At 45.3% G+C, this 5,986-nt stretch overlaps 1 non-coding gene across 1 annotated transcript; it reads right to left on the bottom strand.

Annotated features, from left to right (window-relative positions):
* Positions 1–4,095: 4,095 nt before the first annotated feature.
* trnal-aag (transfer RNA leucine (anticodon AAG)) lies at positions 4,096–4,177 on the bottom strand. The gene has a single exon. It is a non-coding gene; the product is annotated as a tRNA-Leu (tRNA).
* Between the last annotated feature and the right edge of the window lie 1,809 nt (positions 4,178–5,986).

Raw genomic sequence — 5,986 nt, 5'->3', positions numbered from 1 at the left:
TGATCTCCAGTCCCAGCCTGAGGAACAAACAGTGAGCCTGTCTCTCTATAATAATAATACAGTGTGTGATCTCCTGTCCCAGCCTGGGGAACACTGAGCCTGTCTCTCAATAATAATAGTACAGTGTGTGATCTCCTGTCCCAGCCTGAGGAACAGACAGCGAGCCTGTCTCTCAATAATAATAATAATATAGTGTGTGACCTCCTGTCCCAGCTTGGGGAACAGGGAGCCAGACTCTCAATAATAATAACACTGAGGAACAATGAGTTTATCTGTCAATAATAATAATACAATGTGATCTCCTGTCCCAGCCTGAGGAACAGTGAGCTTGTCTCTCAATAATAACAATACAGTGTGTGATCTCCTGTCCCAGCCTGGGGAACAGACAGTAAACCTATCTCTCAATAATAATAATCCAGTGTGGAATGTCCTGTCCCAGTCTGGGGAACAAACAGTGAGCATGTCTCTCAATAATAACAGTGTGTGATCTCCAGTCCCAGCCTGAGGAAAAGTGAGCTTGTCTCTCAATAATAAAAATACAGTGTGTGATCTCGTGTCCCAGTCTGAGGAACAGACAGTGAGCCTGTATCTCAGTAATAATAATAATACAGTGTGCTACCTCCTGTCCCAGCCTGAGGAAGAGACAGTGATCCTGCCTCTCAATATTAATAATACAGTGTGTGATCTCCCGTCCCAGCCTGGGGAACAGAGAGTAAACCTATCTCTCAATAATAATAATCCAGTGTGTGAGCTCCTTTCTTAGCCTGAGGAACAGACAGTGATCCTGTCTCTCAATAATAATAATCCAGTGTGGGATGCCCTGTCCCAGTCTGAGGAACAAAAAGTGTGCTTGTCTCTCAATAATAATAGATCAGTGTGTGATCCCCTGACCCAGCCTGGGGAGCACTGAGGCTGTATCTCAATAATAATAATACAGTGTGTCATCTCCTGTTCCAGCCTGAGGAACAGTGAGCTTGTCTCTCAAAAATAATAATACAATGTGATCTCCTGCCCCAGCCTGAAGAACAGACAGTGAGCCTGTCTCTCAGTAATAATAATACAGTGTGTGATCTCCTGTCCCAGCCTGAGGGACAGACGGTGAACCTGTCTCTCAATAATAATAATAATACAGCGTGTGACCTCCTTTCCCAGCCTTAGGAAGAGACAGTGAGCCTGTCTCTCAATAGTAATGATACAGTGTGGGATCTCCTGCCCCAGCCTGGGGAACAGACAGTGATCCTGTCTCTCAATAATAATACTCCAGTGTGGAATGTCCTATCCCAGTGTAGCGGCAATGCTTGTTAATAAGACAGAATTAAGTGTTTCAGTGCTTTCCCAAATGAGGCCTCATCTCTCTGTTCATCTCTGTGGTGCAGCCACAGAGAAACTATTCATGCAGGCTGATTTAAAGATGTTTTCTTTTGATAAGGCACAGCTCCCAGAGGGGGGTGCACTTAGCTAAGCCTGGCTATCATGATCAATGGGCATCCATTGGTGCCTATCTGTCTAGGGAGTGCCAGATGGACATCTGGATTGCATTCCTAAGTGTCAGGAGTAAGTGACTCATATCTCACCTTGATCAACCAATCAGGGACTGGTAGGGCCGAGTAACCCACATGGGACTCTGATGCCCATGGAACTTTTAGCCAATCAACGAGCTGAAGTTCCTCCAGGTAAAAACAGGCAACACAGAGAGCCTTTAGTGTAGAATTCTGTGGACTTTTCTAAAGGGAATTCAAAAGAGAATTCCAGGGCAGGACGGCCCAGGAGCAGAAGGCTCCCAAGGGCAGGACATTCTCGCAGCGCGCCTCCTGACCATCCTGAGACTCAGCCCGGACAACCACGGAACGGCCAGTGTGTCCGAGTGCCAGAACTTTCCTTTGTTCTAAGAGTCTAGAGCGGAGGTTGCCAGAGAGTAACCAGAGGATCCACCTGAGGTTAGCACCAGCAGCAATCCTCGTGAACAGGTCGGAACTGTGGACAGCTGAATCACTATTCAGAACTAGCTCTTCATCAGGAACGAACCTGTCCTCTTCCTAACTTGCTGGGACTCACAGTCATCTTTTCTCCTGTGTGCAAACTTTGCTAGTTAAAGCCAACACTAACTAGCCGGTCAGTGAGCATCAGCAGCGCACCGTCGCAAGCCGCACAGCAAAGCCTGGCACCGAGCCAGAGAGCGCGGATTGGACAGCAACAGCCTGCAACTGTTTCTTTGTGCCCGCAGAAGATCTGAATCCCCAGAGATTGGATGAGTATTCAACTTCACTGCATTACTGCTCGAGAATTCAATTGTTATCCCAACAAGAGTTATGTACTTGTTTTGAGTATCTAATGTAGAAGTTATAACCAAGTTCAATTACGAAACGGTCTAAATGAATGATATACTGAATGTATGTCCTCTTGATATATGTAACTCTTTGTAACTGACTGAATATATACCTTTTGTATTCTGATAACCCTCTCGATAAGATCTGTTTATATGCATATTCTATGTATTAATAAATGTATCCTCGTGTATTAGTACCTGTGTGTGTGCGTTGTTTGAGTTATATTGCATGGTTGGATTCTAAAGCCATCAAAAGAATCAATTTTGTGATTTACTGCTACAATTAATAATTGTCCAAGTAAATGCCCAAACTCTACAGAAGCATGCAAGAAAATGTGATCATTACCTATGGAATTTCCCACCAGCGTGGAGTTTGTCTGTCTAAAGCAGAACACAGCGGAGTCATGCCGAGGGTTGTGAGATCAAGATTTCAGTGGAGCACTGTCGTCTACGTCTTTAGCTACATGAGTTGGACATCCTCTTGTACACGGAAAGCAGATTGAGATCCTCTGACATGAAAAGTGCCAGATAAAAGCCATTTCTCATCCTTTCTCTTAGTGGTGGAGCTATGGCATGTAAATGAGGCAACTTTCAAGGCGAGCAGGCTCGGTGCACACCGAACGCAGATGTCACAGAGCAGTTGAGACGTGTCCAAGTGGCTGTCAAAGGACAGCACTTTGCCGGCGCATTGGCTTAGTTGGTTAAAGCGCCTGTCTAGTAAACAGGAGTTCCTGGGTCCGATTCCCAGCGGTGACTTTCTTCCTGTCTTACTGTACAGAATTTATCCTTACGGGCAAATCCCATGCCTTTTAATTCAGGTGAATGCAAGTGTTCGTTTCCTTTCTGGAACAACTTGTTTTGAAAGAAATCTATACAGCTTGCGAAAGATGAAACACAAATCTTGCTTATCAGTGAAGAAGAGGTACTCCCAGCAGGCCAGCTAATACCAGCAAAGTTTTTTTTTCACCCTAACCCAGAGAGTGGAGAAAAGCGAGGCGCCTGTGGCTCTGCACTGTAATCAGTTCGCGAGTTCGGCGGTTAGCTGAAAGAGTGGTAAATGGAGCTCGCCCCAGCCCGTCCTTATTCTTTTAAAGAGGATAAAAAATTAACTTCGCCGCCATTACTACCAGCTTTAAAAGACTGCCATGGGCACGGAAAAAAACACACTACAGATGACTTTTCTGGAACCGAAGCAGAGATTCCTTTACAAACCAACTGATAAAGCTCAGCCAGTGAATACTGTTAACAGAATGTGAAAGCACGATCAACTTTGTAACTGCAACCACAGGAAAAACAGCAAGAAGCAGGCTCCATTCCCCATTTAAATCTGTCGTGCGAGGCATGCTTTTTGAACGCATGAATTAAATCCCACGATCGCTTTTGAACTTGGACAATGTACTTCCAAAGGAGCGCTATGCGCAAAGATTTAACAAGCTCAACCCCCGCCGACGATTCGGTGTGAACAAGCAGAACATTCAAGTTTCACAGACAGAAACAGCACGCCAGCTCAGCCAACATTAAAACGGAGGGCACACTACGATTTGCATTGACACAAAAGGGATCTGGGCAGACGTCGTTCCCTGCATAACGCAAAAAGTGGCAAAGCGCTTTTGGGTTGAGAGGACCCAAGAAGGTTTTTGTTTTGTGCCTTGATGTCAAGCTGAGAAAGTATCTTTAAACACTTTGCTTAGTTTCTCGAGAGACTGCCAAAAAGCAGTTCCCTCCCTTTTGTCTGAAGCCAGCTGAAAGGGGGTCTTGACAGAAGCACCTGACAGCGGTGGGATTCGAACCCACGCCCCCGAAGAGACTGGAGCCTTAATCCAGCGCCTTAGACCGCTCGGCCACGCTACCCGCTGTGTGCTGTCTCTTTGTCTCATTACATGCCCGGAGGAATCCGGGTGGGTTTTGCTCTTGTCGCCCGACTTAGTGGCGTTATGACCGTGGAACCGACTGCACCTGCTTTTTCTGAGATGCTTCCCCTCTCATGGCGAGATCTCGACTTCTTTAACACCTCTGGATAAAGATCTTCTGTGGAGCAGGTTTCAGACCTCTGCGTACAGCACCCTTGATGTCATTTTATTTTTACAGCAGCCGCATCCGGAAAGTTGTGTCTTTTACATTTTATTTAAACAACAAAACTACATACAATACAAACAAGAGCACATATTACGTATCAAGAAAATCGTCAGGGGTACATGCTATAATACAATTATACTTTATGAAAAACTATTACACAAGGTAAATACAATTAAGGTCCGCACAGGTTGTTCTTACATTTCGAAAGAGTCCGTAAATACCCCTTTACATCTATTTTGAACTGTTCAAACGTAGGACACTTCCCAGACCATTTCACTTTATACCACATTCCTAAACGAGGATGCATCTCCTGTTTTAGAACTATTTTGGGCGGTATGGCTTATACAACACACCCACAGTATTCTAATGGTGGACTGCAGATCTGTGCTATAGTTCAGTCGAATTCGAAGGATCCAGCAATCGTACTGGATTTGACTGGGATACTGAAATGTCTCTTGCAAAAGTATTTGGGTTTGCTTGAACCTTTGATATAAAAAGTGATCTGATCTGAAACTACCCAGCTTACAATCTCTGAGGTAGTTGTCACTAAACTTGGACGTGATGTGGCACACATGTGCCATGTGCCTTTACTTTTGTAAAAAACTGGTATCGGGAAGAGTTTCTTAATATTTCTTTTGATTAGCATGCAAGAAAATGTGATCATTACCTATGGAATTTCCCGCCAGCGTGGAGATTGAATTCACAACCTTGAGGCTCAGTGTTCAAGAGTCACAGAAGAGGTCAGCCTGGTCTTCAGTTTGCCAACGATAAGCTCCGGCAGTGCTCCTCTGTAAAGCAGACTGTTCAGATCGGTTATGTGGGACGGCACTTCGATACTAAGATCATTTGCAGTACACTCAAAAAACATAGACGAAGAAGGTGTCACAGTAAGGTGAACCCTATGGGCGAGGGATGTTCCTGCCTCGTGTACGACTACACCACCTAGCAATACAAACGGGGTGCTAGGGCCCCTCTACATTACCACAGGTTCTGTTATCTCCTAGAATTACCAATGCACACACAGACCAGCGACAAGCATTTGTATTGTATAAGTGCCCTGTTTATTTTCCAACTACATTCACATGCACTATCACCCAAAAACACAACGAAAACAGAATTCACAGCAGCAAGAGGTCCTTCCCAGGGTCAAAATGAATAGAGAGGGGCAGCAGTCTTTCCTGTAAAATACTAAAGAGAGGTCACTCGAACGTCTCTACTTAGTACCTGTAGTCTCTGATGGCCCACTTTGAGGAGAGGGGTATCGCCCAGTCCTATTTCCCCAGTCTCTGTTCAGGTAACAATAGCAATCCTCTGCGACTGTATTACATTCCTCTCAGTTTGAATCGGCTAACTGTGCCAGTTTCCTTGTTCCTCACCTTCAGGTGTTAAAAGTCTCTGTACAGTACCTCTGTTTCAATGCCAATGTCTCTCATTGTCGTCAGTTACTGAACCAGTAGATCCTTGCCTCCAGGTATTAGAAGTCTCTGCAGAGTACCTCCGGGGTCTTGCACTCTGCAGCTTCCCTTGTGCTGCCTGTGTCGTCTCCAGGGTCCAGTGGGAATCGGGAGCCCCCTCTGTTCTGTC

Source organism: Lepisosteus platostomus, chromosome 5, assembly GCF_059453375.1.
Source record: "Lepisosteus platostomus isolate fLepPlt1 chromosome 5, fLepPlt1.hap1, whole genome shotgun sequence".
In the NCBI taxonomy this organism is placed as follows: domain Eukaryota; kingdom Metazoa; phylum Chordata; class Actinopteri; order Semionotiformes; family Lepisosteidae; genus Lepisosteus; species Lepisosteus platostomus.
Note: the sequence above shows the minus strand (reverse complement) of the source record. Positions and strands in the feature narration are given on the sequence as shown.